The 27,283-nt window shown below is 33.1% G+C and overlaps 1 protein-coding gene across 2 annotated transcripts in view; it reads right to left on the bottom strand.

Annotated features, from left to right (window-relative positions):
* LOC119077594 (zinc finger protein basonuclin-2) overlaps nucleotides 1-27,283 on the bottom strand; it is a 160,152-nt gene that overhangs the window by 16,132 nt on the left and 116,737 nt on the right. The window contains exon 1 of one of the 2 annotated variants that reach the window (XM_037184802.1): nucleotides 16,360-16,956. The exons of the other annotated variant lie outside the window; for it this stretch is intronic. The gene's annotated coding sequence lies outside the window, so the exon portion shown is untranslated. Of the gene's footprint in view, nucleotides 1-16,359; nucleotides 16,957-27,283 lie in introns of those variants that run through there. 2 annotated transcript variants of the gene reach the window in all.

Raw genomic sequence — 27,283 nt, 5'->3', positions numbered from 1 at the left:
AAAAAAAACATTTTGAAAGTATTTCCAGATGTCTTCAAAAATGATAATTTATTTCCCTATGTGTTCATCAACTCGTGAAGAATTCTATCCTAATAGCGCACTGTCTTCGGCTGGTGTACAATCATGTAACCATTTATTTATTTTATTTGAACAGTTTTATTTTTTGAGAATTATTGTAATTTTTATTGTTCAATTACTTTATAGCCGTCTTGTCGAGTATGCCTACCTACACAGTTTGTGTTCACACAATAATGGTTTGTCTATTATTTTCGATTGAGCAAAGACTTTATTTGTTATAATAACTGGATTGTCATTAATGTAATGAGAAACAGAAAAAAAACCACACACAATCAGAGAAATCATTTGTGGTTAAAAGCCTTACAAGACATCATCAGTCACATCCAACGTCTATCATATATAGCGAAAAATCAATTCAATGTGACTGACTCGCTTGATTTGTCAACACATTTATTTTTTCTTCATTTCAAATCGTTTCTTTTGTTGAGTCCGAAAAATTCGAATAAAGAATTTTTATAATTTTTATAGAAACGTAACGACATAAACAAATCAAACCAAACGGTAAAGAATTTCGATCGGAAAATTAATGTATTTGAATGACTTGACTTTTGATTTATTTTTTTCGATTTATTTTAAATTGTGGAAGCATAAAATTTTGTATTAATAAATAATGATTTGCGTAAGCATCCAAATGGTTTTTAAACATTTTTGTGAGTTTTTACTTCTTCTTCTCTCCAGTTCGTCTATCTGTATGTCTGTTAACATCAAATAGAACCAGCATCATCGAGCTTTTCGTCAAATTGTCATCCCATGAAATGTTTCATGCGTTACAAATTACTTATGCATACAAAACCATTCGATCATACGATTTGATGAATATTTTTTTTTACTTAATTTTGTCTAAACATTTGTGATCATTGTAATGATTTGTGTTCCTTGTATTTGTTATTTGAATGATGTTTTATTGACATTTCCAAAATATTTGTGTTGAGTAAGTTTAAGACTTGTTTGTACAATTAATAATCAACTTTTATAAATGATTTGATGAATTGTCCACACAGCGTGACATTAATTTTTGAAGGCTATCTCATTATTGAACTTTGGCATTGGAATGAAATATCTTAGACATTTTTAGCGTTACTTAAGCCTTTACAGTGGGCAATTTTCAGCAGTTTTACAACAGTATTCTATTACTTCATTCGATCTAAATATTTTTAAGAAACTGATTTCGAATCTTTTACTTCAGTTGTTTTCAATATCCTTTTTGTATGATAACATGATGATTCCTTACAGGCAAAAAAGGATGTAAATTGACCAAAAAACGTGAACTAAAACGTTAACTTACACTGACAAAAATGAGTTGGAAATCTAGCACCTGTGGTAGGTAACTCTATCACTAGGTAATCCACACTATCTGCCTCAGATGTAACTTTTTATGTGTCACTACTGCTGTGGCAGCAATTGTAGATTATCTGGATAAAAATTTACCTGCTACAAGTGATATTTTCAAAGGCTTTTTTGTCAGTGTAGGGAAGAAGACTGGTTCCAAACGCAACAATTGTAAAATTCAGTCTGAGTTAAAAGACCCATAGAACCAAAAATCAAAAGAATACCTTCTGCAAAGAATTTCCATCGCAATTCAACGTGGTAACGCTGCTTGTATTTTGGGAACATTAGGGAAGAAGAAGATCGATGATATTTATTTACTGTAGTTTTTAATTTTTGAGAAAAGATCGATGTTTTACCGGCTGCGCCATAATTGTGAGCAGTCTTTTTTGTCGCATTTAAAATAAATATGTTAGTGTAAAGAAGAAAAAAAAAAAAGAAAAAAATTATTGGTAAATGTATTTACCGAATTTACTGAAATTTACCAACAATAACCAAAAATTTACCGCAAATCTATTAATAGTTACGGCATCAATTATAGTAAGCCATCCAGACCTTAGTGACATATTTTTGGCCAAAACATTTTTTCAAACACTTTTGTGACTGATTTTTGTAATATTATCCATAAAAATGAAACCCTCACGGCTTCATGGTAAAAAAACTTATTTCAAGGATGTCTTGGCCAAAAACATGTCCTTAGAAAAAAATTTCGAAATTAAAATTAGAGAATTTTTTTTGAGTCAAACTCAAATGTGTCGGTGTTAGCTTAAACTAGATTGCTAGACTTCGGTGACTCTCTGGAAGGATTTAACTTACACAAATTAAGATTCTCAAGCAGTTCTCTAGCAGTTCAATGCTATCGCATGAATCGTAACTTTTAACTCTGTGACACATTAATTACGTATGCATATAATCCATTATTTAGAGTGTTAAAACCATAAAAGCAAAAGATTTTTTTTTTAAATTTTAATTCAACGAAAAGTGCTAAATTTCACGTAAAGCTTCCATTCATAATGAACGCTCGAACATTTCCAATCTGACTGTATATGTTGTTCCAAATGAAACCAAAAATTCGAATTTATAAAGAACAACACCTCCTGTGTGTAATAGTACTAAATAAAACAAATAAAAGTTTGTACAGCAACATTAATCAGATTATTATTATTATGGAATGCACTCTAGCTCTTGGCAAAATATTATTTTCATCGGTGCAGGAATAACCACATCAAATTTTCAATGTTTTTTTTTCGCTTGCTCTCTCTCTCTCTCTCGTCTATAAATAATCCGAAAAACCGATATAAAATCAACACAATAACTTTATTTATTATTTATATTAAAATGTTCGAATAAATTTTCAATAAAAACGATCAAGCACATCAAGCTCACACAAATATATATATTGGGTATGATATGTATGTATATGCAGTAATATACATACGTAACCATACATGTAGAATGTTTGGCGGGCGTTTTTTTTTGCTGTATAGTTCTTTTTCAACGCTTTTGTATACGAAATTATGCGTCACATAAATATTAAAATGTTCATATATAGATACATGCGCTACCATAAAACGATTATTATATTATGTGTGAATAAAATCCAAATTATACTATAAAAACACTTGGTATATATGAAATGGATAAATATCGGTAAATGTCTACATTTATTTAATAATATTCATTTAGTTTTATATATGGTTGACTTAACATCTTGTTCAATCCGGACATAACATCATTTTTACAAAGCCAATTAAATGCGGTTTTTTTTCTCTTCTTCTTATCGGAGATTTGTTTTTCTGTTGAGTTGCATAATATGGGGGCACACGCTAGCATTCGTCAGGAGATCTATATTAGCGATTTAATAGTAACTGCAAATTGATGACTTATATTTAGAATTTGGAGAGACTGAACTCGTTTTGTCCAATTTTAACAACATTGAAGATACTCGTTTTGAAGTACATTCATGTCCATGAGACTTTCAGTCAAGATTAGTGTGTAGTATTGAAGAATCTTGAAGAATTTTTGCGGAATCAGAAAAGTGTGATAATTTCTGGGAGTTTGGGAATCAATGGAAATTAGAACTAATTAAGAGAAATATAAGAAAAATTGAGTTTCTTACTTCTACGAGGGGACTTTTTGCCTCCGGCTTGTACTGGAAAACTCTTATCCGCTAAGAAAACTCTTGTGCAGTCGTTAGAGTAAGTACTACTTTACCGCAGTTATGACCACGTTTTACAGATTTTGTAAACATCAGCTCAGAAAATATAGAAATGAATAATTGCAACACTTCCTGAATTCAGTACATTTAGTACAGTCAGTAATTTAAGGCTCAATAATTTTAGCTAGGACTAATGGTGGTACAACACTTTCTCAAATTTTCTTGAATTTTCCTAGAATTTCCGGTATTTTTACCGAGGGGGAAATCACTTTCTCATATAATTCCATATAATCATCAAATATTCAAATATCATCCCATATAATCCTTGTCAAAGTTCAGTGATTTCCCTGTCGATTTTCCCTAATTTTCACAAAAAAAACTTTTGGAAAAATTTAAGAAATTTTGAAGAAAATATTGGGCCTGATTTTTAGACCATGCAGAACATTTAGACCATTCAGTGCATTTAGACCATTCAGTGCATTTAGATCGTTCAGTACATTTAGATCATTCAGTACATTTAGACCATTTACATTTAGACCATTCAGTACATTTAGATTATTCAGTACATTTAGTCCATTCAGTGCATTTAGACCATTCAGTTCATTTAGACCATTCACTTCATTTAGACCATTCAGTGCATTTAGACCATTCAGTGCATTTGACCATTCAGTACATTTAGACCATTTAGACCAGTAAATTTAGATCATTCAGTAAGTGCTTCAGTAAAATACAGTTTGACAAAATTAACGCATTTGTCCGAATGATTTCAAAGTATATAATTACTGCAGCAATTCAGTTTCAATCGTAAACCATACTTCACTGAAAGCTACTGGTAACGTTGTGTTCAATTAAAAATTTGTTAAATTGAAGTAGCCTATTAGGTATGTATGAAAAAATGGTAAGCTTTGCAAAAAAAAGTTTAGATTAAAAAAGCAAATTAATAGTAAAATCAATTATGGAACCACATTCGAATAAATACAAATGGTGCGTAATAGTAAAGCGAAGGTAAAATTAACTCAATTCATGCATGTTCCAATTGACTTCTGATCTGATTTAAAAATGTTAGGTGAAGTGCATTTGAGATAAATAATATTTTGTTTAGTAATTGCGATTCCGCACTAAAATTTAACATCGATATTCAACGCGAACATTTCAACCATCAATTGTCAATTCCCAATGAAGATCACGGTAATACGAAAGGTGTAATTAACCTTAGGCAACAATAACCATATATATTTACAATTGTGACTGAAAAGATTTCAGCAGGAAAAAAAGCACTTTCAAGGTCTTAATTAACAAATTAAATTAAAAGAAATATAAGATTGGTATTGTTCGCTCAGCATATTGAGCAATAAACCAGTTTCCTGGTTTTCTTTCATCGATAAATTTCTATTCATAGTATACAACATATTCCGATGTTTGTTTGAAGGATTCGTATACGAAAAAAACAAATTGTTATTCACATAAGGTTATGAGTTTCATAATGATGTCGGCACTTTCAATATTTTGTCGTTTTAAATATGATTGTGTTAGGGAAGCATTGTGCTTTGATTGTAAACTTTGTTTTAATAAATTTTTTTAAATAGACAATTGAAAAATCTATGGGGAACAGCTCGTTGGTCATTGTGTGCTAGATTTTTTTTAAGCTATGAATCGATAATAATTCAACCAGAAGCTGGTCGCAAGATGTAATGGCTGCTCTATTAATTCTTGTGACATCTTTCCCGACTCTCCGCACATACTATCTATCTGTATAAAAATTATCACATCATCAGACGGTTTCTGCTCAGCACGACAATCACTTTAGTTTCTTTTTTTTCACTTAAAATTACTTAAACCTTCCCCTAGAGTACGACTTAAGCAGGAACAACCACAAAAGGAAAGGAACTCGCTCTGTATCTCACTCATCATTATCTTTGTAACCAGCAAAGCAAAGCCACGAAAAAGCTAATGATTAAGACTCAATCTAAGATTCAGATGATTGAAACTTGTGTGGAAAAAGTAGTTCTTGTCATTTAGTGACGATGTTCTAGTAAATGTGGTATTGTCAGAAAGGTAAGTACTTCTGCAATACGAACAATTACGTCTGTAAGGTTTGAGTTTTCCTTGATTGTGCTTATTTATCGTGAGTATTCGCTTAGCTTATGTTATATCAGAAAAGCATTTGTTTTTTGACACATGAATAGTACTTTATTTTAAATGCGACAAAAAAGACTGCTCACAATTATGGCGCAGCCGGTAAAACATCGATCTTTTCTCATTTGTTTTCGTGTGGGAGTGCTGATATGTAAACTACTATTGTTGTTTAAAACAAATAAGGAAATTTGTTAGTTTCACCTCTGCTACTAATTCTAAATTCCAACGTTTTATTCCACATTTCACACATATATCGATCGCAATAACCAAAAAAACGAATACAAAAAAGAATTGCATGGACAATATTGCACAGACCATTAAATGATATATTTCACTTGTATATGATGTCGTATGTATGCTATTTACGGGCATAAAACCATGTAAAATCATAATATAGCCCTAGGGCACATCGATGCAAATCGTATTCTTTAACCGGTTTTCGGTTACACTCTTGCAGCATCGATTATAATGTGGAAAATGTTTAAATAATAATGTAAAAAGCTGGTGCAAGAGAAAATTGATAACTGCACATTGAGTTTATCTAATAATAAATGCATATGCAGCAAACGGAAAAAGTGTTTGGATTTAAAGTGTTCTCTATTGCGAAGCGAAACAATGATTCAAAATGGAAAACAGTTAAAATTATGTTCTTCTCGGTAAATTATAAGCATTTTATGAAATTATCTACCGAACAATTGACTGGTGCAGCTTATGTGTGGAGAAATTGCTGGCTTTTACATTCAGCCTGTGGTTTATCTGATGGTGGAAAATTATTGAAATTTTTTTTATGAACGTTAAAGATAACAAGACTATTAGGCGAATTTATTTACCGATTGTGCATCGAGAACCATCGGCTAATATTAAGATATTTGTATGATTACTATCATTACACAGATCGGGCAATTTAAGGTGACCCAAATATTAAATATTTAAAAATATTTAAAAAAAAAAATGATTTCCATTACCGCGCCGAGCGCACACTTTAAGTGATATATATTTCCATGTAACTGTTCCGTCATATCACCGAAACGAGAAAATACACACAGTCGATCTACTCATATACATTATTAATCCCCGACATTTTATCTGAAAATTGAGGATGTCTGGTTACAATTGAAACTATTTTCGTAAAATCGATTTATATTTGGAATAACAGACGAATATCATCAACGGCATCGTGCTCATGAGTAACATTACAGAATTTATTTCGATGAATTTTTTGTTATTTATTTTATTCATTAATTGGATTATTTTTGAAATTCGTTCATGTCGATGATTGTTTTTTTCTATGTACAGTGATTGATGCAGTAAAAACGGAAAAATGTCGAATGTGGAACGCATGCAAATTATAAACACCAAGGTGAAAAGATAGCTTCACACATAGAATCAGATAGATTCGCTAATGTTTTCGATTGTTCTGCTCAGTATTCGGTCCGAGCAGGGCTTATTATTAGGAATTTTTAATCTGATAACTCCGAATAATGTTGGAAAATTCTGGAAAAGTTCCATAAAAAATTCCCAGAAGTTTTCACGAATTTTTCGGTAGTTTCCAAAAATTATTTGGACATTTTTCTGAATTTTTCGGAAGTTTGTCCGAATTATTAGGAGTTATTGGGAATGTTTAGAATGCAAATTCCCAATAATAAGCCCTGATTCCGAGTATCCGGGACTTCCCCAAACAGTGTTTTCGATAAACTTTTTCGTAAAAATCAAGAAAATGAAGAAAATTTAACAAATTTAAGAAAGTAAGGAAACTTCTTACATTTTCTTGATTTTCTCGAATTGCAGAAAATCCAAAACATCTAGAAAATCTTTAAAACTTAAAAAAATCCGACAAAATACAAGTTTCATACTTTTCCGATAAGACAGAAGTTCAACGAATTCAGTACATTTAGATCATTCAGTACATTTAGACCACTCTGTGCATTTAGACCATTCTGTGCATTTAGACCATTCAGTACATTTACAAGTGCTTCAGTAAAATACAGTTTGACAAAATTAACGCATTTGTTCGAATGATTTCAAAGTATAATTACTGCAGCAATTCAGTTTCAATCGTAAACCATTCTTCACTGAAAGCTACTGGTAACATAGGCCCCTGCAAAGTATACGCTAATGCTTTCGATTGTTCTGCTCAGTATTCGGTCCGAGCAGGGCTTATTATTAGGAATTTTTAATCTGATAACTCCGAATAATGTTGGAAAATTCTGGAAAAGTTCCAAAAAACAATTTTCCAGTAGTTTTCACGAATTTTTCGGTAGTTTCCAATTTTTTTTCCTGAATTTTTCGGAAGTTTGTCCGAATTATTAGGAGTTGTTAGGAATGTTTAGAATGAAAATTTCATACTTTTCCGATATGGCCGTTCTTTAGAGAGACACATAAGTGACAGATTGATTGTAAAAGATCTGATCAAATAATTGTGATTCGAGGTTCGGTTCAATATATATTCAAGAAGAGTTCTTTCTCTGATCTTTAATAGTTGTGATGTAGTGGCCCAGAAAAAAGTTTCTGATGTGAGCTCTTGGACAAAGTGATTGGTGAACGGCTGATATTATTACGACACCCAGCACAAAGTGCCATTCGGCATTCGAAATTCCTTTACGTCAGACAGATATGGATATTAAGCCGTATATGGCCTATCGCCATATCATTGTTGCCTACATTTTGTACAAGTTATAATGATCGAACACACCTACAAAGAAAACAAGACTCACATCAATCGGTATACGCGCGGCTTGTATACGTTTCTTATTAAAGTTTATTGATATTGTTGTGAGTTCGTCTGACGGTAATAATGTTCATAGTTTGAGTGCCCGAAATTGCTTCGAGCATACAATAAAAATCTTTGATAGAAAAAAAATCTCTGAAGTTGTCTGTGTATCATAAACTGTCTTTCATGGATCAGTTGAATGAAAAACCGTAGGGCAGTTCCAATGAATCAGTATACTGTTTCAACTATAAAATACCCTAGCGAGAGAATGGCGGAAATGGGGAAAGATTAGTTGTTGTCTCATTTCTCATATAACCTTTGCTATTTTATCCGAAGCTGATTGAACTGACAAACATTTTTAATTCGCAATTTACTTCTCATGAAATTGGATTTTGTTTTTCTTCATCTGAAATCTAAACTACAATTCAGCCGAAAGTCAGTTGGAGATGTGTCTAGGCAATGTTTCTATAAATGTAACATATCAACGAAGCTGGCTATATATAATTATTTCAAGATTTTTTTTTTTTCGTTTTTAAATAATGCCGCCAGCGAAGGCCTGTCAAACAATGTTTTTAAACATTGCACTAAACAGTTTGGTGCGGTTCAACATTAGTGTATCGCCGTGTGTACACACAACAAAACAAGCCTGATGTGGGTGTTTTGACATATTAAATTCACATAAATTTATTAATGTGAAGCGAATTAAATACCGAACTATATGCTTTCTGTCTGTGTGCAAAGAGAAGCCAGCGAATTTATTGACTTGTTGGAATTAATATTCATAATTTTATACCCAATTCGCTAAACGGTTTATGGGGGCCCCTCTCTCGTTTTGCTGATTTTATGAATAATACGAATTATTGGAAATGTGATGGATTTGTGTGTTTAATGTATGCACATAAACATACAATCGGTAGATGCATAATAATGTATCGATAGATTTCCGTGTAGAACATCATGTTTATGTGGATGGAACATCGAAGGCATATTACTGATTAACAACCTCTAAAGTGACACATTATGAAATATGTTTTATTACGACCGAGAAAATATTTTGGGAATAAAATTTATGGAGAAAAAAGAGTAATAATAAATATCCCTCATGTCATCTATTCAGTCATTAAAAATGCTTTTAACCGAGTAAGAAAAAAAAACCGTCATCAAAGCCATCAATATAATAACATGTTATTGCTGGTTGAGCATAAAAACTCACATTTAAATGATTTTAGTCGGAATTTCAATAAATTTTGTATTGTCATTCACTGTCATGCCAGTTTTTTTTTTTATTTCTTATTTAGCTTGGCCGTGTGACATTCTTCAACAATTTTTATAATAACACCGGAGACTCTGTTGTGTGCTTTTTTATAGCAACTCTTTTATAGTTGCCTCGCCATGTTATAATACTTCGTCATTATTATTATTAAAGAAAAAAAATTTTTTTTTTTCCTTCATTTTTACAATGACGAAGGTCAAATGAATGCACGATTATGTGGAGCTCTATACACAGGTAAATAACTTGCCGCTTATTGAAGTAATTGCGTTGTTTAATGGAGGTGACATTATTGTATTGGAAAAATCAATCAAAATGGAGGATTTTTTTTTCTTCTTCTCATAATTTTTATGTTTCATGAATTTATGATGTGTCTTGTGAGTTTTAAATGGAATTTTTTAATTAACAAGTAATGGTTTTTTGAATTATGGTTTCTTCATCTTCGTCGCTGTGGTCATCAAATATAAAATCAGCTTTTTTTTATTACATTGTGTGTGTCTCTACTGCTATCTACCGTGAATTCGATATAATGAACGTATAGAATAAATTGGTTGATATTTTCCAGTCGATCTCAGAACTGAAGGGGTGACGCGCTTTTACCACATGCGTTTTAGTGAATTTAGTCATAGAATTGAATCTTGTCTGTCTTAACGATGGACATTTAGAATTAGTCATCTCTTATCGATAGCCACGACAAAAATAAGCGGAGTTATTAATAGTGAAATATATGTTAAAACTAACGAAGTACTAGATTTCGATAACTAGAAAATACTTTTATCAAAAGATGTAACAGATTTGATAATAACATTTGTAGATCTGTTTGCCGTCCGTGAAAGATGTTAATTGATCCCGGACTATAATGTGAAACTTGATTCTCTTCGAAATGATAATCGAAAATAAATTGTCACCATGAGACAAATGACTTTTTATCAGTTTCTTATGAAATTCAATGTTTACACTTGGTTTGTTATTTTGCAAATTGTTTTCTTTAATATTTTATTTTGCTTTGGTGACACTATATGCTGAAATGAATTGATTCCTCTATGTAAGCAGTATTTTGACTGAACATACTTTCAACTGAAATTTAATATTCACAAAAACAGACAATTTTGATAAGAAGCTGTAAATAAATATCTAAAACAGAAACAGACAAATTTTTGTTAATATAAAAAGATGAGCAATAATTTTGCGTCATAAGAGTTATTGGGAATATCTTCGTCTTTTAATGTATATCATTTTTTAAGAAAAGGAAAACCGCCGAAATAGATTAGTAATCCAGGCGTCTGTTTTTACTTAACTTGTAACTTTCGAAAATGTTTCATATATTGCATTGCTGGGATGAATTGAATATGCCATTGGAACCTGTTACAGACGGCAAGCATATGACCAGTATTATTACCGGGTCTATCACTTCCATCGATCAAAGTATTTTTAATCTGTTGATTTCAAATCTTGTACTTCAATTTTCTTCATTCATTTTACTATATGAAAGACCCAGAGCCTGTCATTATTTTTGTCGTCGTTATCGATAACAGATGAACAGCCGTATGTGGCAGGTTAACTTTGTTTCGGCATTCTACTTATTTCCAGGTCATCATCAGGAAAACTTTGTTCAAGACTTTGTTTATATTAATCACAACAGTTTGGACAATAGAACCTATTTTTACCTTTGGCATATTCAACCCAGCAATTGTTGTAATTTTTCATACAGTTTATTGACCTGCAGAAAACACAATTTTACATGTATCAGAGTTTTAGGGGCTCGTTCAGGAACGGAAAATTCTTCACTCAGTGAACATTTGACGATTCGTTTAATGTTACACTGACAGTTGTCTGATGTTTGCCGTTCAGATACGTTAGTGAAAGTTACGAGTTAACTTTCTGTTTATGTTTACATTCACACACCGTTTTCTTTTCTGAAAATATAATGCATGAAGGTAATTCTTTTAAGAAGGACCTGAACTCCAGTTAAGTGATGAAGGATGTATTATCACTTACAGAAATACACGTTTTAATTTTCAATTCAATTTAAATCATTTATTTTATGTCCACTACTGCAGTCTAGACTTCAAAACAACAAGAGTTTTTCGCTCACACTTCCGAATGACAGTCAGGTTCAGGGTCAGGTTGAAACAGATTTAAGACGGCAGTGTCAAATTGTAGCCAGCGGATCCTGGTCTGAAATCAATGAAGACCTAAAGTAGCGACTGATTTATCGATGAAGAGGAAGGATGATCCACAAAAACTGACAACCAAACGGTTCTGTTTCTTATATATTTATTTGACCATGACGAACATTACAAATCCATTATCAGAATTCATTCGACGCAATGAAAAGTCAGAAAAAGAATATTTTCACACAAACTCCAGTGCGCTTTTCTATGATTGGCCATCCAGTTCGACCATTTCTTTGATCATCTGAATTGCATCAGGCGTCTCCTCATATGGGCATACCTGGGCATGAGTTTTACTTCTTTCACTGTACCGACACGCTGTCATTGCGTCCAAATAGTCTTTCGGATCGATGAGACCGCGATCGACTAGTTCCGTATGCAGCGGTACTTGGCTGTAAATAAAAAACGAAAACGAAAACGAAAATCGAGAAATGGTTGGTCCATGTCATCCCAATATTAATCATCGCTTGTACCGATAGTTGCGTGGCATTTCATGAAATCGTAACTCCTGATCGTTTCCCTGTCGTATGAATAGTGCTTGAACCATTAATCGAAGCCGCAAATTGTCTTTGCGACAAAATCGCAACATTTCTGATCCAGTGCAACTTTGACAGCATCTTGATTTTAACCAAATAGTTGACGAGAAGATATCTTGTTCGCATCGATCAAAGATTTCCCAAAAACGCCCCACTCCCGTTTCGAACACATTCGCCTGCAACATAACATGAACTATGTGGTTCTGCACGCAAAAACCTCTCTGCCATTTGATGGACGTTTCTGGCATTTTTATTTGCACTTGGATGCATGCCACTTCGTGATTAATATCAGCGGTCTGATGTTCTCGACAACAATATAACAACCCCCGACTCGTACAGGATTGCTTTTAGCACAACATCCGTTTCTATGAAAATGTTCTGTTAGGTCGGTGGCAGAGCGATTCGACTTCGGAAAATCTTTGTTCTTGAACTGTCGACGCTGTCATATCGATTCATCAAATGGTCCACAGAAACCGAAATTATTTTTATCAGCAGACAATTTTTTAACAAAAAAAAATTCAAACCACAACAATCCATTGTAAATTTACTTCATCCAAGTTTCATGACATTTGGGTAACATTTCACGACCAAAATACATCGTGAGAAATCTAACCTCACAGTTACACCTGTCATCGTTAACTGAACGAAACTCAGTGAAGAAAAAATCGTTCCTGAACGAGCTCTAGAGGTCATCGATGTTCGCTGTTAATAAAGTGATTACCAGTGTATGTTATTTTGGCGCAAAATTTGAATTCGGTAAGGGACTGTCAAATTTTGTGTCAAAATGTAATAACACTTTATTGGCTGGGAACATCGATGACTTTTAAAACTCTAAAAAACCTCAATTATGTTCAGAACTATAAAACCCACGATAATTTCTTCCGGTTGTACAGTTCTTCCTAATTACTTTGAACAAAAGAAGTGAAAGATTGAAAAATTACATTGGCTCATGACATGTTTGTCGGTTGTAAAAGCCAATTATTTCGTGTCATTATAATTATTAAATCTGTTACTTCGTTTGTTTAAACAAAACCAACAAAAATTCTTTTACTTCATTTGTTTTAACATTCTTGTATAGTAAAATAAGAACAAATTAGTCATAGGTCATCGCGCCTATTTTTGTCCTTGTTGTTAATAACAGATCGTTAGCCGTTTTTGAAGAGCTAACAGACATGGAGATGGACATAGATTTATAGACAAAAAAAATTCATGACAACAAACGTATACTGATTATATTTATGAAAGACACGTACCAATATGAATGACTTCAAATATTGATTTTAAATCAAATAATTTTTTGAGCGACTATACTTGCTTTATAATCAATGCCGTAGAGGATTGCATGTACTCTTGCTATTCGAATATGTACGATTTTATTTTCCACTGAAATCGACAAGGATTTAAAGCTTTTTTTACGGAAATTAGAGCACATCGTGTTTAAAACATCTGTCGCTTAAACGAACAAAAAAATATCACAAATTTAGTCCAACATTGTTTACAGACGCTGAACATTTAACGACATTATTCGAGAAAACAAAATATTTCTCAAATAATTTTTTTTTTCACGAAAAAAAAGTCTATTTTAAATCGTAACTTTCGAAGCTAATAAACTTCTTGGAAAATCAATGCTAAAACGCGCGATGTATAATTTTTGTTTTACGATTTTGTTTTCAGTTTTTTTTTTGTATTATAATTTAGCGATATATATGTGCAAAAAGAAATATCGATCGTCGCGGGATTAATTTTAATTTATTTTATGCATATTTAGTGGAATACGGCCCATAAATCAATAATATTTCTGGCCCAAGAAAAAAGAATGAATAATTAATTTATGGTCCGATGGCATCTCTTTAAGCTTGTAACTCTTCGACAATAAATTGAATTCGTATCTTCCATATAAAAAGTGTTGCGACACCGCACTGTTCAAATCATTTTGAAATAAAATGAATTGCATTCTGCGGTAAGATCGACAAAAAATTGTCAATAATCCCATCACATCCAGTCTGGTTAGGTTGACTGATAGAGTCTTTTAAAAATTCAGACGACCACAGAATTATTAAACACAAAGTGTATTTTTGTGCACGGGGTGTCAGTGGTACCAAACTATTAATTGACATATTTCGCTAGAACCATATAAATATAAGAAGGAACCTAAACCTCGTGGTTCGAAGGTCAGATAAAACGTTCCTATGTTCGTCGTAAAAACTTTCTAAAGATTAAGCAAGTTTCTGCGAAACATCTCATTCAGTGTTAATTAGAATTAAGCTCTTATCAGTATACATTACCTGAACATCCTCTTTAGTCCTTACCACTATTCCACGAAAATCGTTCTCGTAATCAGACAGAAGTTTGTAAGAATTTATGTGAAACTGTTTTAGTTTTACGGGAGCTTAAACCTTGTTTTGTCGAAACTACCACTAATGTGTACACAACAAACAAATTGTTTGAAACAATGTGTACCGGTAATCAATACGCGAAAGTTTCGGGGAATGTTGGAGTAAATGCTGTAAATAAATCTGAATATTTGAACTTCGTTTTTTTACTTTTCTGACGCGGAAAAGGTGGAAACTTTAATCTGTTCAGCGTTGATGACGAGTAGACACTTGATTTCTAGTTTGTTGATTCAGAACAATGACCGATCGTAGGACTAAATTTCGGTTCTATGTTTTTGGAAAAGTAAGAAGCCCAACATCTGCAGTGAGCAAGGCTATTCAATGAATCGTGGTAAATTCTAGCAGGAAACCTAACACATTTTCACATTTCCAGTATGTTGAAAACTTAACTCGAATGAAATCGTTTAATGGCTCGTGTGAGTGGTGCCCTGTGTATGGTCTACAACCATCAAACGACTGCCTTATTGAGTGGGTTTATTTATTGTTTAAGTTTTAATTGGTTGCTGTTCTAGTTTTCCAATTTAAAAGTAGGGAATCATCAGTCCTGAGCTTTGTGAAATGAAATTTAAACGAAGTTTGTATCTCACAGGTTAATTAGACTCTCATCAAATGTACACTGTACGCCATGAAAAGAACAAAAACAAATTAAAATATTGTTGAAACTTTTGGTTACACTAAAAAATTTTTAATTCGTGAACGTAAATCGCTTTGCAATTGAAGTAGTACCAGAACAGCCAGTGCATGGTTTTGCATTTTGAAAATATGAGATGCTTCTAAAACTTTTCCCTATTCGTTTTAATGATAGTGGCTCCGAGTTGGAGAATCAAATAAAAGTTTAATGAAATATCTTACACTCGAAACATTATTTGCCATCTCCGGTAAAACAACCCAATTAGCAGACCACAAACAACTTTTACGGATTTCGATTGTAGGAAGATGCCGCTTTAATCCTATGGACAGCTTTTCTGCTGCGATATAAATTATGTTTCGAATCCATTGAACACAATTTTTACAACCAAAAAAGTGTCAATATTGATGCGAGCATCGAGATGAACAGATAGAGATAAAGAAAGGTTGAGACAGGTAAACGATTAACACATTCGGGACATAAGATACAAACGAGGTTCTGTAATGTTATTAGAAAATTGAACAAAAAAAAGTTGTGGAAGAAACAAGCTTCAACAACAATATTCCCGTCCTTGTTGTCATTGAGATAAATTGTACTGTGTAGCATCCACAGCAATTTAATTCAATATTTGTTAAAATAATAGAGGCTCGAACATGCACTCGACTGTTAATTACATCAAATTGGTTAGGTCACACAAATACATGTAACCGTTTCTATAGAAAAAAAAAATGGTTAAGTAACGAATTGTCGCAGTTCGTGTAGTGTAGGTACTTAGCAATTAATTAGCATAAATTCTCAATCAATCATAAAACTCTTACAGTCGCTGTGATGTTCATAATATCTTTTCAATGATAAGTTGTGTTTAATTAAAGATTTTCTTGATACAACAAACATTGTATAGAGCTTAAGACGAGTAAATAAATATATATTTTTTTAAAAGAAATCTTTACCTTTTAGATTAAAATCCCATGATGAAGAAAATCTGCATCTACATAGCATAATCCATGCGTAAGTTTCTTCTCGGTTCTCTAGCTCAAACACTTTGTATCTTTCCTTTTTTTGTATCTTGTTTTCTTTGCCTTAATTAATTCTCAATCAATGTGATCCACAAAGGAAAAAGAAGCGAAAATACGACGAAAATAATAAAACAAAAAACCAAAATTTTAACTTCAATTTGAACACACAAAAGTTTTCATTTAGGAAAAAAATAAAATATTTTCTTCAAAATTCCACTTGTGCAACTCTTTCACCACACTAAATCTAAATAAACAGTCCGAAAATAGGTATAGTTCATATAAACACACAATCATACAATTCTAGTCTAAATCTAATCCGCATCAGACGGGCGACACTAAAACGCGGTCTCCTCACGAACGGATTCATCAATACTGCTAACGTTGAACGCAAAACGACCAAGCGACCAAACGTGACGAAGAGAGTATCCAAAGTCAGGTGTCGTCCAGAAGTGTGTCTGTGATGTTAGGAGAGGGTGACGGGTGTTGGGAGTGTTGCATCAGTATAAAATTATACGATCAAACTCGTCGTCGGTTGGAACACACCGACTTCGACTCAATTTGTTGGATGTTACGTTACATTTGTGTTGCATGTTACTTTGTAATGTTACAGTGCGTGCTTGTTTCAAACAGAGAAGATGACAATCGACCAATGTGTTGTGTGTATATTGGACAATCAACTTATATACAAAATATGTATCGCATTGTGCAGAGACGAGCTTATTCATTATACACACCAGAACACTCGGCAGACGGAAAAAACAACGATTGGTGGGGCGTTGTGTTACACTGGTACTCGTTGTCATTCGTGATGAGAGAGCGAGAGAAAATCACATGGAATTTTCATATGACATCAAATAATTCTCTCCGAATAAAGAATTGTGTGTGATTTTTCGGTGAGTTTTTTTTGTCTTCTTTCATGGCACTTTTGCACTGTTGTTAGTATAATGGTTCTCGGTTAGGTATGGGATTATATTGAGCGTTTTCGATGTTATATAGAAATATATTAAACAGAAGGAGAGAATGAGAAAATTGGTTTTGTGGGACGTCCGCGTCGACAATTTTTGGAGACATGCGACCTGTGACTCCTCTTATACGAATGCGATGCACAGATGGAAGAAATGGTGTACGTAAATGAGATGGAATGCCGTAAAATGTCCCCACTATTTTGCGTAAGAGTGAGACCGAGTGCGACATGCGACAAATCAAATGTCAGCTATTTATAGTTTTATGCGGTATAGTTTCCATATACAAACGTACACTTTGGGCACTATGTAGTATATTATGTAGTATCATATCATATCAGGTATATAATAGAAAAAGAAAAATTGTTTTCAGAATACATTGCACGTTGAAGGTGTATATTATATTTCATCAATGGGTATGGTGGAGTGCGGCATATACATATACATATTTACGTAGATAGATAATAGTGTTATTATAATGTCACTTTAATGCATAATTAATGGTTCTGTGTGGGAATTATTCCATAAAATCACTTATGCATTGTCTATGTACATATATACGCGATGGAGGAACTACTGCCTGGTATTCTAACTATAATTGACCGGCTATAATGGTTATTTATTACTTGTATCATGTTTGCTTGGTGTCCTTTAAATGTCATCGATTTTTTAATTTACTCATTGGTTGTATATGTTTTACTTGCGGTAATTGCGGTTAGTCGTTTAAAAATTCAATGAGAACAGTCACTAGTCCGTTTCGGAGGCGATGATGTTTAGTTCTTGAATTGTACACAGTTTTTGGCATGAATAAATGAAATCAGAACTGTTGTTAAATTGTCGTTGTTGCTAAGTTTCAAGCTCGGTAATTTGTACATCTACAAAATGTTCCGAACAAATATCGCTCATAAATGTACGCTGTGTAACTGCACATTTATCGTGAGTCTGACATTAGATTAGATTAGATTAGATTAGATGGGAGGGTGTAAGCCCAGCACCTAAGCCTCAGATGGGCCTGTTGTGCTATTGTACAAGTCTCTTGATCATATGGACTGTGATTTTACATCATATCTCTCCCGACTTAGATTGTTCACAAATCGACCGTGTGTTAACGTCCCATACGTTGTGAATTCTCCAAGCCGTGGGTGGTATGCGAATACCACAACCATCACTAATTGACCTGTACATTTTCCCAAAGATGGCGCTATCAACATTGTCATGTTGTAGCTCTTTCTACTATTGACGTTATGTCGATATGGTTTCTTTTATGGAGAAAGCGAATGTTGGGTTTTTTGATATTTCCGACTTTGTTACGGTTACGGCTATTAGTTTTAGGTAATAGCAAGTGTCTAATCACCATAGGCCATGAGTTGCCTCTTCGTATAAATCGCCATGCCACCATGTGACTGAACTCGTTCTGGCGTTGCAGGTTGTAGCGTTTGAATGATTCGTATTTCGTCATATCCCTTGACATCCATACAACGTATCAATCAAAAGATCTGTTAAACCTCGCGGTCATTTTGGAGTACAAGATAGTTTCTGTATCTTGGGATTGTACCACAGCAAATTTGTAAAAATTTGCTATGTGGTTTTGGGGTGTCAAATGAGAACCCGAGGCGTTTGTACCTTACCTGCACTAAAATTGACTGCCAGATGCCATACGGCAATGTGTCATTTTCGTACATTAATCGAGCACGTAATTTAGCATTAGCTGAGTCTGACATTAAACAAATGACGAGTTTGATAGGAGCTGGAGATCTGGCAGACATTCAAATCTATTACTTCCTTTGCTTAAAGGATTTAATAGAAAATACAAATTCTTTTACTTCATTTGATTTAACATTTATTTTGTTCCATCCAAATTATATATAGATAATTCGCTTCTGAAAGGTCGTGAATGTTCATACCGCCTTAGTATCGGAATTCTCCACTACTTTGCCTAGAGTCTGTAATCATAATAACGTTTTCCCGAATTTTCATAAATTTTTGCGAGTTTTTAATAAATTGAGAAAATTTGCAAAAATTCGCTAAAACATTTTCACGATTACAAACTCTGATTTTGACTGACCTTCCCTACTTGTACATGATTTTGAAATATACGAAAATATTGGTATTTACTTCGAATGTTTCGATAGAGTCCACATATCTTCTGAACAAGCCGGACACGTTTTTCAACTAATTTTTTTATGAGAAAATCGATACAGTGGAATGTTAGAAAAACTTTTTCTTTAAAGTCAAAATTTCATTATCGAAAAACCATCAATTATTGCTCGCTGAGCATCTTCCCACATTCAGTCAATTTACAGTTTCTCACTTCTTATAAGAATCCAAGTGCTAAATGGATTTACTTTTCGTTTTCTACGTAATATTTCGTACCTTTTACCTTCCATAATGCAATAGTTTGCAACAGAATGAAAACGAAAGAAAAGAAAAAAAAACGCTGACCCGCGTAATGTTTTCAATTTTTAAGAAACATCCTCTTGCGTACCAGTCAACGTTTAGAAATAATTTAAAATTTCGTCAAACAATACAAAAGATTTTTTTTTCTGCTCGCAATAATATGCTCAGCCTATAAAGCATATCGCTTATTATGTTTAACTTAGTTTACATTCCTTGCATCTAGACACTTCAACTGTAATACGCCAGCATTAAGCTAAAAGAAATAATTATTGCTTCGGTGGTGGCATATCAAAAACTGTTCATAAAACATTGCACACAATTGTGTATGCTGGTAATGTTTTTCTTTTCGCCGAGTTACGTTCCATCATAAAACAGTATTATGCAAATTTTCTCCTATATAACCACTAGAGGGAAAAACTGAAAAGAGAAATTTTCATTGAAATCATATTGCGTGATGTCTTATGCTCGTATGTCTTCCTTCAGTTAATTTAAACAATGATTTGTCTTTCTGCGTATCAACACAATTTAATTTAATTTTTTTTATGTATTTTCTTAATTAAAATTGAATTAATTGGAACGCGTTATCGTGTTAATTAACAATAATTTCATTGAGTCAATAAAAGACGCATTAGAGCTTGAAATATGTTTGTTGGTTTGATACATTCGATATACCGTGTATATAAACTCTACTTATTCGTTTCGCATGTTTGATTCATTATTTGATGAATTGAACCGATAGAATGTGATGAACGTTAAGTTCCATCAATTTCATTTAACCGTTTTATTAATTAAATTTAGAGACGTAACTTTGGCTTCACAGTGGTTCATCCCAAATATTTTATTTTTTTCAACTGTTAAATCTGTATAGATTAATCTAGCAATGTCTTTCGTCTTTTAGTAGTTATTCAACATACCACTACTGAAGTTGTTGTCTAACCTGCATATTTTGATGGTCTAGCAGTAATTTGATTTTTTTTTTAAATAAATTTAGATAAAATGAATCGTTAAGTCTTCTTCTTCTTCTTTTTCAGCCTGTTTCTATCCACTGCTGGATGTAGGCCTCTCCAACTTCTTTCCATTTCGTACGATCCATTGCCATTTGCTGCCAGTTTGTACCTGCAATATTCTTAATTCCGTTTGTCCATCTCTCTGGTGGTCTACCTATAGCTCGTCTTTTATATGGTCGCCAGTTCATGATCTTTTTGGTCCAACGTTCGTCTGTCCTTCTTGCAATATGTCCCGCCCAGCTCCATTTCAGAGATGCTATTCTTTCCATGACATCAACGACCCTGGTTTGTTGTCGAATCCATTGATTCGTCATTCTGTCTCTGAGTGTTATTCCAAGCATACTCCATTCCATGGCTCTTTGTGTCACTCTCAATTTATCTTCGGATGCTTTCGTTAAAGTTAACGTTTCCGCTCCATAAGTGAGCACTGGAAGGACACAAGTGTCGAAAACTTTGCGTTTCAGACTATTATTCATTTTGCTTTTGAAAATTAGTCTGAGTTTTCCGAACGCTGCCCATGCAAGACCAATCCTACGTCTTATTTCTGCAGTCTGGTTGTCGAGACCTAACTTCAGTTTATGTCCTAGATATACATAGCTGTCGACTCGTTCAATGACAGTGTCACCAATTTTGATTTCTCTATCGTCCCTGATGTTGGTCATGACTTTTGTTTTCGATAAGTTCATCTTGAGGCCAACTTTGATTGCCTCTTCACTTAACTGTCGTTAAGTATTGATTAGAAATCGCCATCAGACCGACATGCATATCAGTAACTCATAAGACCAAACGGCTTAAAACTTATATCGTCACATTATCCGACACTAAAATAATTTTCTTGACAACTTTAATTTTTGAGCGCTTCTAGGGCTATAACGAGGTTAGACGTCTCAGCTGTCACTAATTGACATTGAAGAAAATCTAAGTCAAAATGAAGGTTTTGGAGCAAGTAAGGGATGAAATTGAAAAATAATTTTTGTTGGCACGTCTAACGAGTCAAATGTTTGCATTTTCGGCATTTACACAGCGGAAGACCTGCCATTTGGCTCTAGTGACATTTTTACATCAATTTAGATTTTTTTAGAGTATATCTACCCTCGTTAGGACCGTCCATGCGTTCAATCTTTAAAAGAACCTTTGATATAAGCCACTGAGATATGAGACTACGTCAGTCAAATTTAGATATGAATTTGATTCAGCTGGTCCACTCATACAAACAAAACTGTCCATATGGCTTTCTACGGATTTACAGCTACCACGGGCGTGAGTGTAACTCTTTCACCCGTATAAAGATATACGATTAGTTTTGTTTGTATGAGCTGAAGTAAATTCAAGTCTAAATTTGATTGATCTCGACTGTGTGTACGAAGCATTTGCTTCCTTAAAAAGCATTTCTCAAGCGATAAGGATTTTGCTCTTTAATGCATTTGTTACCTTGAAGAATAAATTAAACCCACCACTGTATCAACTTGATTATCTCTCTCGCGAGAAAGTCTCTCTAAATAGAAGATGTAAAATCTACTCCAAAAATCGCCTTGGACAAGCAGTAGTCAATACTTTGAGCTGAGTCAAAGCAGGTGGAACCTGAAGTATGGCTTGACATTTTCTAAATATAGCTACACCTTACTCACGAGATATCTGTAATAAGAAAAACATTTCTAGACTTGAAACCTGAAACTCTGCCTTACAAAACAGTTATTATCCAATATAATTTCTGATGTACTTGAGTTGATATTTTTGTATTATTATTTGTGGATTACAGTGGTTTTTTCTTAGTTCGGAACACATTTGAGATTTTTAGAGTTTTAAAAGTCTTCCATGGTACTGGTCAATAATAAAGAAGTTTTGGCGCAAAATTTGAAAATTCAAATTTTTTGCCAAAATATCATATGCATGGAATCACTTAATTGACTGGATACGTCGATGACTTTCAAAACTCTGATACATCTGAAAATGTGTTTTCTAAAGGTGAACAGACTGTAGTTGAATTAAGTTTTTTTTTATAAATCACTTTATTATTCCTGTGCACTTTCGCTTGTAGACCTCACTTCTGTCGGCCTACAATCAGCGAAATTGCCTAAAATCAATCGTGCAAACAGGGCCTATTTTACGGAATTTAATTTCCAAAAATTTCACAAATTTCACAAAAATTCTTAAAATTTCCAAATTTTGTTTTCTGTTAGATCTCATTCCGAAGTTATCAGTTAAGCTAAAAGACATGAAAAACAGCTAAAAAGGCAGTAAAAACAACATTTACGATGCAATTTGTTGTGTTTTTAGATGAAATGACGAAAAGTGATGGAAAAATTTGAGAATTTTTGGAAATTCAATTTCCTTAAAATAGGCCCTGCGTGCAAATCAGGTACACAAATGACTATTGTTCTCGCATTATTCGTTCGTCAAGCGTGTCACCATCGGTGGATTTTTATTTTTTATTTTTACAAGTTGGCACAAATGCATTGGTACATTAACCCCTCTGAAAACCCGTGCTTCCACCTACGTGTAACAAACACAAACTTAGCGAGCTAATGTTAACCTTTCGATGATATTTTTATAGTATTTTTTTGTCGTATTCTAATTCAACAATGACGCATACAGAAGCACTTAAATCGATGAAAATATTTTCAAGAAATTAAATTAATTTTCATGAAAAAGATCGAATTTTCAAAAAATGTGAAGTATACAGAAAAGATCATTGGAGGACACTGGAACAACAGGAGTCAGTGATTTTAATTAAAAATCCTAAAGGAAATTCGACGCACCCTGTAGTATAGAGTTAATCTTTAGTATGAGTATGAGTATGAGTCATGAACCGACTTAAATTTATTTATTTATTTATTTATAAATTTAATTACCGAATATCACTTAATTCTTAATGCACTCGTCATCAATTAAAAAGCGACGATCGAAGTAAAAGAAACAATAAAATCAAAACGACTGTGAAATTACATTTCAGTCCACTTTCAAAGCAATAAATAATCCTTTTATTTGAATGTCTATGTCCATTCTTATCCGAAAATTATCCTTTGTCATTTTATTTTTAGAGCAATTTGAAAAGGTAAATCCATTTTAAGGTAATTTCACATACAAAGGATAATAAATAATGTTTTTCTTCCCAGCTTCATGAAATGAACAAATTATACATTTTGTGTACAAGCGCCGTGCGCTTCATATAACTCATAATATAATGTTTTGGACAGGACAGCAGTATAAAACAAAATTTTATATCCAACAAAAAAAGCATTTGATTTTTAGTAAAAATAAAAAAAAATGAACAAAACCTCACAAAAGGCAAAACAAAAATTAGTCCAGTAATTTGGAATCACCAGATTGAGCAGTTTGAATAGTTTATGAGGTATTGAGAGTTTACCTGTTTTATGTGCTTTAAAGTAATCTTCATCCACATCGGAGAGAGACAAAAAAAAACCAAAATTATAAATATACAAACCCCCCGGTGACAGTAACAAAGGGAAATCACCCGCAATCCAATTGTATCGAGAATGACTGTGTTTGTCCCTTTGTCGGAATCGAATATTGTACATAAATTCGGTCATGTTTTTAATACATTTTTTTTGTGTGTTACAACGTATCAGTGCTCTTTGGCCACCCATTGTGTCAATGCAACATGTGTACAACGATTTTCCTTGTTGAAAAGTAATTTTTATGGTGCCATACAACAGGTTCTTTAACAATTTTTTTTTTCTAAATATCTTCTAATTCGATTATTTGGCGATGTAATTTAATGTGTCCATTTTCACACGGTCTAGATATATATGGGCTGGCAAGGATATGCTAATATTTTATACATTGTTGTGCAATTAGAGTATATGAAGTTTTCAGAATAGAAACCTTATAATAAAAGTGTGCTGGAACTGGAATTGATTACAGTGATATTCAAGGAGACGAAAAAATTGATTTTGTATACACCTCTGTGCTCAATGCATATAATATATTAAAAAGAAATACCACAACAGGTTAGATGTAAATACTCTCCAAATGACGTCACTGATTAATAATATATTATGCGAGAATGTGCACTTGGGAATTTGTATTATGCATTCGTTTGTAACATAAAATTATATATTTTTCTTGCACAGGTGGAATGATACATATTTCATACTCCTGGTCGTTAATCAGAGCACTCGGTAAATTTTGTTAAAAATAATTTACTGTTTCAGTTTGCCCGCAATTCTATAGAGAAAAGTGTGTAAGTAAAAAATAAAAAAAAATTTCATTCAGGGACGGCAAGGATGAAGAAAAATGCAAAATAAATTCATTTGTGACGGTGTGTACACTTTGATAAGTGTACGTAACAGCATACCCGAAGATGTAATTTTGATTGGTACAGTCCAATGAAACTGTTTTGAAATCAAGTAATTTACTTAGATCATTCTTGGTCTGTCACTGCCCTATGCGAAAGTTGACCGTTACATAGCAGTTGAAATGGTTCATTTTACTTGAATTCCTTTGTTCTTTGTAATATTCCACTTCGCACGAGATACATTGGTTGGAGCTACATTCGGAAAAGTGACTATTTTGGTTTTTGATTAGTTCTCACTAGCTATGAAAGCATTGAGGAATTTAACAAAAAAAAATGTTTTTTTTTCTCGAGGGTGTAATGACGTACGTTACTAAAAAAGGTCGCTAGAAAATTCGTCCGATTTCGGTAGGTCCATTTACAAATGAATCTCGCAGTTAATAACCTCGAAAAACCTTGATCAAAATTTTCTCAAGAAAATTTTGTGATTTGAATTTTTCTTCACATTGGCACCATTATGGCATAAAGTATACATGTTGCTTCTACCTAGATAGAGCACTTAGTTGTCTAGGTCTGGACGAAGAGTTTTATGTTTTATACATGACGTGTAGTAGGGCCTATTATTTCGGTAAGTTTATTTACCGAAATTTATAGAAATTTAACGAAATTTACAGAAAGCGTACGAAATTTACAGAAATTTAACGAAATTTACAGAAATTTAACGAAGTTTAACGAAATTTACAGAATTTTAACGAAATTTGACGAAATTTAATGAAATTTACAGAAATTTACAGTTTAACGAAATTTAACGAAATTTAATGAAGTTTAACAGAATTTACCAAAACTTACCAAATCGAAACAATTCGGAAAATTTCGGTAAATTTCTCAGAAAATTCAGTAAATAAATTTACCAATAACGACATTTGTTACTAAAACTTCGTAGAGAGCTTCAAGAAACCGGCTATAGTCTGTTAATTAATCAGCCTAATCTACTGAGAGTTGTTTTCGACTCGATTATACAAAGTCTACACTTGTCGAAAAGACAGTTACTGAAGCATTTTGTTCAAAAAACTCTTTAGTTTGATTTTATCACAAAACTGTTACCTCATGTAATGAACTACTTTCGCAGCATCCAATGTAATTTACAATATAACGAGGTGTAGCAACAGCTTAAAAAAGGCTACAAACCCTATCCTGCCAATACAAGACCAACATAATCATTATCTTCAATCAATTTTAAATTCAATTTGAGCGAAAAAGAAAAATTTGTAACAAGACTAATAAACTTCGTCGAATAAGCAATTTCAACTGCTAAATAATAAAAAATATTTTTTAAGAAAAATAAAACAAAATAGCAACATTCAAAGCCAATTACACGCTATATGCCAATATAGCCTCATAATCGGCTCGTGCCCTAGCATTTGATTGTTGTTATTATGCTATACACAGATTGTATGGTTGGAGTTTCTCGTCTCAATTATTATTAAGAAGTAACTTCCATAATCATCGACGTATAGCTTTTTATTTTTATTTTTAATTCAAATTAATTTTATTATTCATCGTAAAATATTATCATGATAATCGTTTATAAGTTTTTGATATTTTTTGTTGCTATTTTTTTTGTTGTATCTTCTTGTTGTACTGACGGCACTGTCACACGCAAACTCGCTCAACCATCAAAATGTAAATTTTGTCCTCTTCATGATATGAGAAATTGACTTTGCGGCGCGGCTATTGTATGATAATGTTTTTAATTAGAGACGTAAGTATTTGTTCAATGCATGTGAAATGTAATTCTGTGCGATAATTGAATGGAGAAGAAAAAAATGTTTTGATGAGGACAGAGTTTCACGTTCGACGAACGGGTCTGATCAGTTGAATACCCGCACGAAACTTTATTCGCATCAACGTCAAGGTGCACGTTTGGGTTTCGTTAAGTTCAAGCTTTATGGAATTACGTTACGTAGCGCGCTGTGATAGATAGATAGGTATAAAATAGTACATTACTGTCTGGTTGGGATTTTTTTGGGGCGTGTGGGAAGATTGTAATTTGAGCCGAAGACGAAACACGTCAAAACGATTTCCCAGCAAGACTGTACCGTGTTTTGTTTGCTTGCGGTCAGAAAATGCGAAGAACTTGTTTTGAGAAAGACGGTAATGAGTCGTTTTCTGGCCGTAAGCTAACAAAAATGTTGTCTTGCGGCCAGAAAATGTGTCATTACTGTCTTGCTAAAAAC

This window comes from Bradysia coprophila, unplaced genomic scaffold (genome assembly GCF_014529535.1).
Source record: "Bradysia coprophila strain Holo2 unplaced genomic scaffold, BU_Bcop_v1 contig_24, whole genome shotgun sequence".
NCBI lineage: Eukaryota > Metazoa > Arthropoda > Insecta > Diptera > Sciaridae > Bradysia > Bradysia coprophila.
This window is presented reverse-complemented; position numbering and strand designations above follow the sequence as displayed.